The 13,840-nt window shown below is 41.2% G+C and overlaps 1 pseudogene; it reads left to right on the top strand.

Annotated features, from left to right (window-relative positions):
• The first annotated feature begins 3,467 nt into the window (after positions 1-3,467).
• LOC144828224 (palmitoyltransferase ZDHHC11 pseudogene) lies at positions 3,468-12,314 on the top strand (annotated as a pseudogene).
• The last annotated feature ends 1,526 nt before the right edge of the window (positions 12,315-13,840 follow it).

Here is a 13,840-nt window from a genome sequence, read left to right as displayed (position 1 = left end):
CCTCGAGGCAAAGGAGACTGCTCTTTCCTCCCCATCCACAATTTAGGAAAGTACAACCACTAACTCTTTGAGACTGGCATCAGTGGTTAACATGGTTTTTCAGTTAAAATCAAAATGCCCTAGTGTGGGCATCGTCCCTATTTCATATTTAATGTTATCAAATGCTCTTTGTCAGTCGTCAGACCACAGGAAGTGTGTACCCTTTTTAAGGAAAGGCCTAATTCATGCCCTTATATAGGTACAATTCACATTGCCCTTATATAGGCATAGAAATAAAGCCCTTATTTAGGCATAGCCCATGCAACCCAAACACAGGCATGTCTACTTCCATCCGTTCACCAAACGTCACAACGATTTCTTGGAAAACCAGCTTAAGCCGTTAGGGACTTCCCCTTCCTTGAATATTGATTTCTTTAAGAACTCAGTTAGTTTTGCAATGAACATCTATTCCTTAGAGGTTAATTCATGACGTTCATATGCCCAACTTTAAGTCAAACATGGCATTCCTAAATACCTTCAAGGTATAAATATACCTTCACTTGCTAATGCAAAGCACGGTGATTTGGAGCAGTTCGACGACCTACTTTCCCGACGCAGCTTGCTTCAGCAAGTGCAGAAGAAAGCAGACTCTCCAGCTGACGCACTGACAAGAAGCTGTCCTCCTGTGCCGAGAATCCAGCTCCAGTGTTTCTGACTCCCCTTGCAGGGTGTTGTGAAATTGAGTCCCGAGACAGAGATACCAGACCTCCTTCATTCTAAGGTATGGAGCTGATTAGAACCTAGAGAAACCTTTGGTAGATTCTTGGCAAAAATGAAACCTATGCTAAGGACCATACTTACTTCTTCCCTCGTATTAGACCTAGGTTAGGTACATTGGGGTATGCGTATTTTAGAAGCACCAGTTGAGTATTTTTGCCTATGTTATTTATGTATGTATTTTTATGTGGCTTAGAAACCATGCAATGCTATTACAGTATTATTTCATAATACTATTCTCGCTGTACGCATTATACTTTGCGTTCTGTCTAACGATTGTAGCAGTTCACCTCTCTTGCATATGAAAGAAGACTGTTCAATAAACTTTTTATTGAAAATGCCTTTCTCACTATTTCTCTGCAAACTCGGTAGTAACGAAGCATGCACGGTTGACTGAGTGAAATACTTATCTATTGTTTCCACGACTCTGAAGATAGTTATTCCAGTTCTAGGGAAACAACGTTGTTATGTTTATGCGGTTGTCAGAAACTAATCCCTACTTCTGAATTTGAGAAAGTTTCTAGTAACCCCTGAGCTAGCTGGCACTCACAATTCAGTTTAGTATATTCGATAGAGACCTACTGACCTAAGTCCTACGTCATATCTATAGGATATATTATTCCAATCCGCAGAGCCTACTGGGAATATAGGTACTACACTGCACTGATGTGTTCAGTCACACTGTCAAATCCTTGCACACACTTGGAATAGAACTCAACAAGTCCGAACAATGACCTCACTTGTTCCTTATCTTTGGGTGTGGGGAATCTTATGATACTGTCTGCAAGTTCTAAATTGGGTTGGATCCCTTCTCCTGAGATCACATGTCCTAAATATGTAACTGATCCTAACCCAATGCAACATTTTTGTTTCTTTACATTAAGTCCCCTCTCCTTCAACTTCTCCAAAACACAAGTTAATGTCTCACCATATTCTGCTTCACCTTTACCATAGACCAAGATGTAGTCCTGGAAGAACATGATGCTAGGTATTCCTTCCAAGACCATCTTCATGACCCTCTGGAAACATGCCGCCGCCGATGCCAACCCGAAAGACATTCTAAGGAAGCGGTAAACTCCCAGAGGTGACACGAAGTATGTAAGATGCCTCAAGTCTTTGTGTAGGAGAATTTGGTGATAGGCTGTCAATAGGTCTAACACAATGAAAATCCGTGCTCCTTTGAGCATGCTAAGGGACTCTGAAATATTGGGCAGGGGTTGCCGCTTTACCCAAATCCATTAGTTGAAACCCCTCAAGTCTACACACATCCTGACACTATCACCACCATCTTCGGGGGCCAAAACAATGGGGGCCAACCATTCTGAGGTTTCTATCTCCTCAACAGCTACTAAACTTAACAGTCTTTTGAGCTCATTTTCCAAAGGTCCCATCATCATATAGGGCGCTTTTCTCACTTTATGCACACCTGGTACAGCTCTTTCTTTGAGAACAATTCGGTGCTCAAACCCTTTAAGGCAACCCAAGGTATCCACAAAGACTTAAGGAAACCTTTTGAAGAATTTACTACCTTGATCCTCACAGTCCACTAACATGACTTGATCTCTGGGATCTCTTGCACTGGGATTGAGCATGATGCCTAAGTCACGCTGGTGTATCCATCCTAACAAATTGCCCCCTCTCTCAGCCACTTAGAATTTTCCCACAGTACGTCTGTTTTTAAACTGAATGCAAGCTTCAACATATCCGAGGACATTACTTTTTGTACCACATTAACTGACAGGATTTATGTCAGGTGGTGACAATGTCATACTGTCCAACCCTACAACCTCATCCCATTGCTTGTTGTCGACCATGGTGAAAGGCGAGCCTGAGTCAGCCAGTACAACAAAGTCATGACCGTCTACTGAGATGTTGCACTCAGGCATTGTTATTTTCCCTGCATCAACTTCACCATCCTTATCACTGATACTTAGGAGTACAGTATGCACTATCTCAGTTCCTTTTTCTGGCTTGCGAGTTTTAGTAGATGACTTGCAAACCCGAGCATACTGTCCTTTGACACCACATTTGTTGCATACTAACTGTCTGGCATAGCAATGAGGATAGTTGCAAATGTGTGAGAAACTTCCGCACCTAAAACACATAGGTTTAGGAAACTCCCCTGGGGCTTTGTCGCTAGCATTACTACAATTCAGAGAATGATCTTCACGATCTGTTTTCGCTGCTGTTCGCTTGAGAGGACCATGCATGCATGCATCTTTCTCCGAAGCCTTTTGCCTATCACCAGGTGAAACTCAGGCTACATTGTCACTAGCCTGCAAAGAATCATAATCCAGAGCATGGACGTCACCTTGCCCCTCCTTTTTATCCTCACAGCTTTTCCGCATCTCCTTCACCCAGGTAGAAGTATTCTCCATACGCTCTACAATGGAAACAGCTTCCACTAAAGACGGACTCTTTGACAAAAGTTTTTCCTGAACTTGGGTGCTGTTGGATTCAGAGAGCTCACCAATTTCACAAGTCCTTGCCAGAGTCTTAAGGGAGGCAACATAACATCCCACCCGCTCAGCTGGACCTTGGATCCTGGTAAAAAACTTGTGCCTTTCTAGGACAACATTAATGCGGGGACCAACATATTTCTCCAACATAGTCATAGACATCTCGTAAACATCAGCTGATTCTCCGTCACCATTACCAACTGGAATGAGGTCCATACTATCGTAAATATTCTTTCCTCCTACACCTAAATTATGACAGTTGAACAGGTGAGCCTCGCGTTCCCATCGAATAGCCTCACAACCAACCAAGACGTTTTAAACATAGCAGAAAAATATATGAAACTCACAGTTCTTGTAGTTATAAAATCACGGCCTCATTATTTGAAGGTCAATGAGCACAGACCAGCAAAGATGGCACAGTCCTTGAAATGTTAAGGGTAGAGTAGGCAGACAGGGGAGTCGGTGCTGAAAATGCCTTTCCCCAATCAAGCAAAAGCTAATCGTCGCCAGTGTTAAATTATAGATGTTCTCACACGGGTTAGAAGTTAAGGGTTTATTCAGGAACACAGCATAACATACAGCACCAACTATACAGCAGGATACCCAGCTCTGGAATGAGTGATCCATGGGATGGCATGCATCACTACATTCCATGACATAGCAGGGTTCCATGCATCTCTAAGATTACAACACAGTGTAATCCGTTCCTGGAGTATGCAACCGGGCAGCCAATTGTTTATCGAGATTATTTAACAATAGATAGGAAGATGAGGGTGATGTAGATACTATCATGAGTGTGTGTATTGCTACAGAAGGAGTGATTTCAGAGGGTGGATGGAAGGAATAAGCAGATAAGGATAGTAATATGACAAAGGTAATGGAGAAACTGAAAAATTGGTAGTGTAAAGGTTATTAGGACAAAATTAAGAATTCAAAACCATACTGGAATGTCTTGAATGAACTAAGTGAAAGAAGTGGTTTACTGTTCAGGAGTTTACAACTTATTCCCCCTGAAGGTCTTTGACACAGAATTGTTGAGTTTGCCAACATAGGACATCTGGGAATTTTGAAAACAAAAGAATGGAGCAGGGAGGATTTTTGGTGTCCTGGTTTGGATGTTTTGGTGAGTGAATGGTGCAAGTGTGTGTGGAATGCACTATAGTGGCAATGCATTATAACTCCCGATGCAGAACAGAAGGTTGCCTGAGGCTCCTTAGCAGGAAATTGCAATTGATATCATGGACCCAATACAAGGAGATCACGTTACACCATATGCTATTGAGCTAACTGATTTATTTTCAAAATGGCCTGAGGTCAAATGTGTGATAGATATTTCTTTTAAAAAAATGACAAAATTCTTGAAGGAATTATTTTTGAAGGAAGGGTATCCCAAAGCATTACTGTTAGACAATGTGGCACAATTGTGTTCAAAAGAAATGGAGGAGTTCTTGGTACATGTGGGATTGTCTATATGACATATGCTTTTTATCACCCAAGACAAATGGTGCAGTGATGCATTTTAACAAGACTATCAAGGAAGGTATTCAAATTGCATGCATGAATAATGGCTTGGCAAGAGGAGATAAAAAAAGCCTTTTTGTGTATCGTATGTGCCTTTATGCTTCAACTGGGCATTTTCCTTTTGAATTGTGTAGGGGAAAGAAATTGAACACATTTGTTTTACCAGGATGGATTGTGTGACATAATGTTTATGTGGAAAACCTGAATGAAGAGTTTTGGAAGGAAAAATAGAAAACATGTGCAGAAAAAAGTAAAGAGAAATATGGCATGAAAAGAGCGACTGGTGTGTCGAGATTGGAGATGGGTAAAGGAGAAGACACAAGTATGTTTGGCATCATGGTCAAAGGTTTCTGAACCAATGCAAGTAGTGAAGTTGTTTAAGAATGCGGTAAAGATGAATGACAACAGAATATGGAATTTTATCAGGATTCCCAAGTGTCATGAACAATGTGTGAGTCATCTGAAAGGTATTGGGTGATGATGAGACAATCCATGTACATGATTTTAATGGTTCTGATAAATGAAGGAGCAATAGAAAAACAAGAAATCCTGCTTGTTTGAAAGATTTAATTCAAGGTTTAGTATTTCAGGGTCAATGTTTTGTAATGATATTAGAGGTTATGTTAATTGCTTATGTGTAAGTGTCATGTAGTTGGGTGAATCAATATGTTTACTGTAAAAAACATGTTCTAAGTTTCTGTTAAAAAAACAGAAAAAAGAAATCTATATTTTGTTTGGGTTGATTATTTTCAAATATTAAAAAAAAGGGGAAAGTGTGATGTCGCAGGCAGGTTATCGAAGGGTGAGGGCACATGGAACCTTGGAGGGGAGAGGTTCTAAGGATCGACAAAAGGGAAGCAGTGATGAGGTCTGTAAAATACCTGAAAATACTCATCTTTGTGAGGAGCTTCGATATCATACATAGGTCTCACACTCCCAGCTGGTGTATGGCATCCATAGTAATTTTGGATCATTTTATTTTAGCTGAACATTGATGAGCTCTGCCTGGGAGATGATGAGTAGCTACAGAGATAGATCTCAAAACCAAATACCTGACAAAATCAGGCTTTCACTGCCACAGGCATTGACAAAGAAACTGATTATTCCCATCATTAATGCTCTATGTTTTATTAATGGATTGAGAGTGTATTTTCTTTATATATGAACTTTACTGTTACATGATTATGAAAAGGTTTGGATATGTGTGTTAACTGAAAAACATTCAGAAAACAGTAAGCCTATTCAAGTAAAGCAATATAAGCTATTTTAGAAGCTCAATATGTTTTCAAATGTATAAAATATTGACCAGAATAATCATTCTTCTCAGTCCAGCTCAATCAATACCAAAAATAACTGTCAGCTACGGCTTCTATCCACTGTATATTCCCTGAAGGTCACAAGACGTAAGTACATGCTGTTCACATATGGCAGGGAGTATCGCAAATCAATTTAATAATGTTCTCATAGACGTCTTTCTTCTCTTATTTACAATACTAAAATCTATGTTACAAATTACTAATTTCTAAAAAAAAAAGCTGTCTCGGGTCATTGCCTAATTCCTATGTGTAGTATTCAGCTTCTAATGCCCTCTGCATTATGGTGAGGATTGTGTCTGACTATCTCCAGGTTGGTATTAAAAAAGTCTTGCTTAAATAGTCAGTATAAAACCCAGCAAATCTGTCCCTTTACAACCCCACTGCCATCCTGGCCACATTCTCATTGGTAAGGTGGAACCACAATTGCAAACTCCTCATTAGATGCAGTCTCCCACCAGATATAGGGAGTCCAGTTGGTAATACTGAACCGGTTGACCTCTCCAGAAAACATTCTAACTGTGTATTGACTTCATATGGGCTCACCTTTCCAGTTGAGCAGTGACCAAGGTCTATGTTGTTATTCCCACACAGAAGACTCTCAGATCTATCTTGTGATTGATCAAACCCGTACCCATTATTCTCCACTGTCCACTAGCCTAAAGGAACTTTGGTGGTCATGGCATATAAGGATCTTTTGCAGCTAAACATAAATGTATTCTTCCACCTCATGGTATACTTACGATAATAGCTATCTTTCCTGAATTTGACTGAGTCCAGGGGGTGAACACCTGAACAAACTCATGTTTAAAGCATATCAAGTACATTTAATATATACTACACAAGCAAACCATTTAGCTTTGCAGTTGTTCCAAATGCAGATATTAGGGTTGTGCATAGCTACCAAGAACGCTTGCACTGGCTTGTAGTTTTGGAGAGGATCACATTTAAAACAGCTTGTTTTTTTAAACAGGTGTACAAGGTATCCGACTCTTTTAATGGTGCAACACGATATACAGATGCACACATGAGAGAAATAACCTAAGGACAAGCATGGCAGTCTCATAGTATCCGACGTTGACTAAAAGGAACAAATGAAGCACTACTCTAGAAAAACATTTTCCCCTCAGCTGAGGAATGATAAAACACGTCATTAGTTTTTTCCTAAACGTGAAAAAATACATATTTAGTTCAGACGAAAAATAACTAAGTAGAAAAGGTTCAGGATCAAGCCTCAATTGCTGTGACAAAAAGCACATAGACAACTCTCAAATGTGGAGCCTAATGTGTATTGCACATTTTTGCAGTTGTTTTTCAATTGGATTTTTAATAATACATGTTCTGAAGTAAGTGAATTGTTCAGAGGCGTATCTTGATGAAGATCTACTTGATATAAAGTACTGATGATGATTCTTTCCACTGATGCTTCAATTATCCTGCAACATTTATTCAGGACTTTGTCCATGTGATGTGTTTTATATGGGCTTAGAATCTGAGGTCCTGTTTAACAAAGGTAAACTTAGACCAAAAGTCTATGTTTACAACATTTGGTATTCACAAAAGTAAACTGAGACCAAAAGTAAGTTTACGACTTTCGGTATTCACAGAGGTAAGTTACAAGTAGGATCTTTCAGGCACATGCATCAAAAGAAAAAACGGCCCCAAACGGGCAGATTCTCAGAATCTGCCCCTTTGCGACAGGTATTTTTGCATTTGGGATGTATCATCCCAAATGCAAAAATCGCAATTTAAGTAATGTCTAATTTGCAATTACTTAAATTGTAATTGCATTTAAGGAATCGCAAATTGAGATTCCTTAAATGCAATGCATGAAAGTAAAAAAATTAGCGATTTTGCTAATAGGGGGCAGAAATTAACATGAAGTTGAACTTCATGGTAATTTGCTAAAAACTTTGAATAATGCACTTTTTTTCAAAGTTTCGTGTTGCGCACACACATGCTCTTAGGGCATGTGTGTGCGCAACATATGCACACAGATCAATTTCAGGGATGCAACAGGGTGTCCTTTTGACACCCTTGCACCCTGAAATTGCATGCAGAATTTGCGAGGACCTATTGGTACTCGCAAATTGCACATGCAATTTACCATTCATTCCTATGGGCCTTTAGGCCCATAGGAATGAATGGGAAGCCATTCCCTATTTGCGGTCACAAATAAGGAAGGTGAGGAAATCGCTATTTTTAAAGCGATTCCTACATGCATAGGCTTTTGTGAGTCCTTATTTGCGATTCCTTAATTATCGCAATTAAGGACTCACAATATCCTACCTTGATGCATGTGCCTGTTTAGGTCTGCAGTCAGGGCGAAATCACTGGGAGTGCAGAGAACACACTCCTGTTGTGGAGTGGAATTTCCCCACGACTGCGGACGTAACTATAGTACTCGTAACTTACCTTTGTGAATACCGAAAATCAGAAACTTACGGCCCCATTATGAGAGTGGCGGTGTGGAAGTGGGACTGCCTCCCTCTCACACTGCCAAACCAGTGGTTGAACTGCCCAGTGGATTAAGAATTTTCTCCTGTCTGGCAGACAACTCTTATGCTGTCCATGGCGTGCAGGTACTTGGGTGTATGCACAGAGGGGGGACAACATGTGCCTCCCTGCATGCACACTCTGGGGCAGAGGCGCAAACGGAGCCCTACCTCTGTTTCCTCAGTGCCGCACCTTTTATGGCAGCCACACAGCAATGAAAAGTGTGATGGTGAGGAAACTTGTAATATGCTTGGCGGGGATGCAGAGGTCCCGCCAAGCATATTTTGGTTGCAAAACTGCCTTGCCACCTCTGAACCCTGTCCCAGGGTAGACTGACCGCCCTGGTCATATTAGGGCAGTCGGAAGACTACCACTGCCATGACCCCGCAAGTCTGGCAGTCCGTGGACCACCAGACTAGTAATGAGGCCCTAGACTTTGTGAATACCGAAAGTCGTAAACTTAGACTTTTGGTTTAAGGTTACCGTTGTGAATTGGGATCTGGCTGTGGTTTCTTCAGTCCATCGCAAGGACTCCGAAGAGGAAATACTTTCCTAGAACCAATGGATCCTTTTTGCCTTTCTTAACTCAGCCTCATTATAAATGGTACCTGTGCACCTATAATATGGCTGCACATAACCTGTATGCTATTGCAGCATTTTCAGCCGAAAGAGAAGAAAGGCCAAACGTTCTTTAATAATTTGCAAAGTGAAATATATATAAATCAAAAGCGTATACTCATATTTACGTATGATAGTATTGGAAAGCATACGACTCAATGGTATGCATTCAGGATTAATTTATGGTATGAGGTCCGAGACTTGTGATGCAAAGCATGTAAAGTGTTCTACTCCATTAATTTTTCAGCTTTAAAAGATGAAGAGATCAACTGTTAAATGAGGAATGAATACAAATTGAAAGTGCTCTGGCGACAGGTGCATGGAGTTTCAATTGATTATCTTTGTAGCATCCTCTCTAATGTGGCAGAGGGCAGTCCATTTCTTGTTTACTGCCATGAAGAAAATGTTTTTTTTTGTTTTCCCTTTTTCACTCGTATGTCCTTGAAAATGCTAATTAAAATCAACCCCTTTCTCTGAAATTCTTTCGGCAAGCATGTACACTTTCCTTTATTATATTTGTCTTCTGTGATACAATTTAATAGCTTTTGAGTGACAAATTGTTCTATTAACTCATTTCATTCTTGCTTCATTGGACTAAACAAATGTCCCGCAGTGGGAACATTTCCCTATGCAGAAAATATGAATCCATCTTTTTAGGAACTGCTCAATAATCATAATAATTTTTGGTGTCATAGAGGAGACTAAGTATTCCATGTACAAATTTCTCCACAGTCAAGCAGTGTAATGTGTTTCCGTCCTCTAGTCACCCCTTTCAATCATTTCAAGACATCAAATTCTTACACTGTGTTAGTGCTGATTCTCATTGATGCTAGGGATTTTCAGCTCTTATAAGAATCATTGCAAAATACAGTTAAAAACATTAATTAATTTGGGGACTCCGGCTACTGTAATCAGTTGATATAAGCAAGCCATACATTTATAAAAGCAGTGACAACACTATCAGGATGGTAAGCATTGCATTAATAAGGTGATTGCCATTATAATGCATGTTTTAAAGAAAACAATTCACCATAAACAATAGCATACAATTGATTAAAAAGACGAAATCATAATTTAGTGATGAACTACTGAGAGAAGCGCAGTGAGGAAGTAAATAGGCAGTGCTTAAGAGGCATTTGTAAGAATTTTGACCTGTAGCAATCCAGCCATTGGACACATTTGTCCTCATTAAATCAATGGTTCAATATAAAATGGCTATGGCTACATGTTTTTATAACACAGACATTTAAATTAATACAATATTTCCTTCAAAATACACAGGCGAAAATTACACTTATGTATAACTACTGATTACATTTTGAAACTTCAGTTTTGGTCATCACATGAGCTGGTTTTTGCAGTACCCAATGTCCTCTTCAAAAATGACATTTGAAAATTAAATATTGGACTGAATTTCAACAAAAAATCAATCACACCCAGCTACAGGTTCAAGTAACATTAAAATGGTTAAAAGAAGCTATTTGATTCTAAAAGTAAACATCAAAACTAAGGGGCTGATTAGGATGGAGGTGGGATCGCAACCGACATCCCATTGGTGGTGATCTCACCATCATCCAAAGTAGGTTACCAGCCTGTCACATTAGGATGGCGGGCGGTTTGTCGGCAGTCGGCAAGACTGACCATCACGCATCCGACGGGCTCCTTGGGCCCGCCATGCGGCGGAGCCGGAGTAATGACTACAATGGTGGTGGTGCCTGCCAGGCAATACCATGTTCCTTTCCGCTGGCCCTTTCATGGCGGTGAACCTATAGCGGGCCCCCTTCCCCCCTGGCACTCCGATATGAGCACCAAGGGCACACCTATGGTGCCCCCCTACAGATCCATGCACCATGTGGCAGGCACCTCATTGGTGCTGGCCACGTGGTGTAGGGATATGTCAGGTGTCCCTATTTTGGATTGCGGCAGGTGCTGCAGCCAGCAGCCAGCAGCAAAGCAAAGTATAGGCATTGCGACTGCAGTGGTGGTCGCAACAACATCATTGTCCAGGCAAAAAGTGGGAGCTAACCATGTCCAAAAGAGGCACTTTCCTACACTGACTAAGAAAAGATCTAGAACGATCTAGAACTAGGCACAACATTTCTGATTTCTGATTTGCCCACAACTTCAGACACTTTGAATGTAGAGTCTCAATGAGGATGTGAGTTGAGCACCAAATGCTTTGAGTTGGACAAATTTAAAGTACAGGGTGAATGGGTGGTCCTTCCCACTCCACCCCTTCCAACTCATTGCCTGTCTCTTTTACTCCTACCTGGCAGTTGTTGGCTTTGGCATCTACATACCTCTGCTGCCTCAAGGGTGGAAGTATGCAGCCTATGTGGTCATTGGGATACTCTTAGCTGGAAACTTGGTCACACATCTTGTCACCATCACGGTGGACCCCGCAGACCCCAATGTCCTGGCCAAGAAAAGTTACAGCCGCCCCATGTCGGTTTTGGACAGGTACAAGCACCAGCACGTGATTCAAAACCTTCACTACTACCTGTGCGAAGTCGACGTAGAGCCTAGGGCCAAGCACTGTAGCGCCTGCAACAAGTGCATCTCCGACTTCGACCACCACTGCAAGTGGCTGAACAATTGGTTGGGAGGAAAGAACTACTTGTTTTTCTTCAGCTCGGTGGGGTCTGCTGTCCTTAGTGTCTTTCTCTTGATCATGGTCCTCTATGTCTTCATCCAGTACTTTGTGAACCCGGTGGACCTCCGCACAGCTCCGCTGTTTGAGAGAGTGACCTCAAACACTACTTGGTTAGTCTTTCTACTGGCTGCTCCTGTTGAGACGACTGCAGCAGGAGTTCTGGCCATAGCAGTCATCACTGTGATATTGGACATTGCGCCTATTTTGCTGCTTGGGCACTTGCTGGTATTCCATCTTTACCTCCTGTGGAAGCGGTTGAGCACCTACGACTATATGGTGCAACAGCGAAACACCCAGAGCATCAGAGAAAGGAAGAATACTGAGGAGGCGCAAGTGACGTCAGATGGAACATTGGCTGATACAGTAGGCACTCCCAAAGAAACAGACCTCCCTCTGTCCGCTAGATCAAATGGCCTTCGGTAGCATGATAGCAGACTTATTTCTCTTGGGCAACCGGATGGAATATGTACAGATGTCGCTGATACGTCTCTCGCCTGAACCTAGACCTGCAAACCAGGCGTGAACCCTGCAAATGTGAAAGTCCAGGACCAAAGCAGTACAATGACGACATTTGTTTGATTCTGGCTTAATCCCACGTTTGTATTTTATAGAGGAATTCCTTTTATGTTTAATCCAACCGCCTAGAGATTTTATTTGGATGTGTCCGGCATGTACACAAGTTGTTGTATCCTGCCCGAAAGCCATTAGGTGCCTTCATAGAAGATAGTAGTTTGCAATGTAGGGCTAACTAGGGCAAATCGGCATTCTCAAAGCGGGGATCTCGATATGTGTCGAAAATCAATATACTAGGCTTCTTCTGGGATTCATTGAGCATCCCATAGATCGTTACTGGATCGATGTGCCGACCTCCTAGGGAGTTTTGTTAAATTTGTTCCAATAAGCAATGAATGTTTAGTACACAGGTCAAAAAAGAAGTCTCTTTTATTATTACAAATAAATTATCAGTCACACAAAGCTTTTATATATGATCACACACAAAACATTTTTTGCTTCTGTTTGAACAAGCAGTAAGCTTTTTTGCAGGGAGTATGTGGACAGATCCCACCGGAGCGAATGGTGCAGTGCAACAATTTTGAAAAACTTTTAAAAGCTGTGCAACAATTAGTATGTTGTTAGAAAACCAAGCTGAAATGAATTATCTTTAGGTTTGGGACATACGAATGAGGAATAAACCAATATTTCTAAGTTGAGTTAAAGTGGCCCAAGTTGGGTTTCGTTCACACTCGATCCTGGAACTGTGCTCCACCTGTGAGCACCCTTCACCCAGGTGGCTACATCCTTACCTACTCCATTGGTTGCCTCTGGGGTCTCAGATGGGGATACCACATACAGTCTTGTAACACAACCAGTTGGTTGAAGGACCATGATCGTGTCAGACACTTAATGGAAAATCCAAAGATGGGAACACAGACTAGTAGGGGAGGACAACTAAAAGTAGGCAGGGAGAGCTTACCGGCTGAATCTGTGTCACACACAAGTAGTGTTAAACACATTGTAGCCCAACACTTCTTTCACTCTGAACAGTGGCACTCTCCGGCCCACGCAGCAGCAGTGAAGGAAGGATCCGGATACAACAGTAGGGAAAATACTTTTCTGTAAGTCTACTTGTGCAATGCAAATACAATTTTGTTTTAGGTTTAGGACCGTCAGTTCCAAATCATTAAAAGAATCAAGAGATCATTGTCATTGAAAGCTTCACAAAGTGTCACCTGCGTCTGTCCGGAGGAAATATGATAACATGTTTCTTTTTATTCGCCATTACTGTTTTTATTTTCTGGAAAATGTTCCCACTTATTTGGAAATGTTCTAGAAGTACTTGTGCTTGCATAAACTCCATCGTTTCCAGAGATCTGGTCATCTAGTCCAAGCATTTGCCAGTGAACGAGTCACTCATTCATCGGTAAATTTATCCACTAGAATCCTCACTCCTCACAATGCAGGAAACAATCGGCATTAAAGATACAATAATTTTGGATCCTAAATCAACTTATAACGACTAACTG

The sequence above is a fragment of the Lissotriton helveticus genome, chromosome 4_1 (genome assembly GCF_964261635.1).
Source record: "Lissotriton helveticus chromosome 4_1, aLisHel1.1, whole genome shotgun sequence".
NCBI lineage: Eukaryota > Metazoa > Chordata > Amphibia > Caudata > Salamandridae > Lissotriton > Lissotriton helveticus.
The sequence above is the reverse complement of the archived record's forward strand: the minus strand, read 5'-3'. Positions and strand labels throughout refer to the sequence as shown.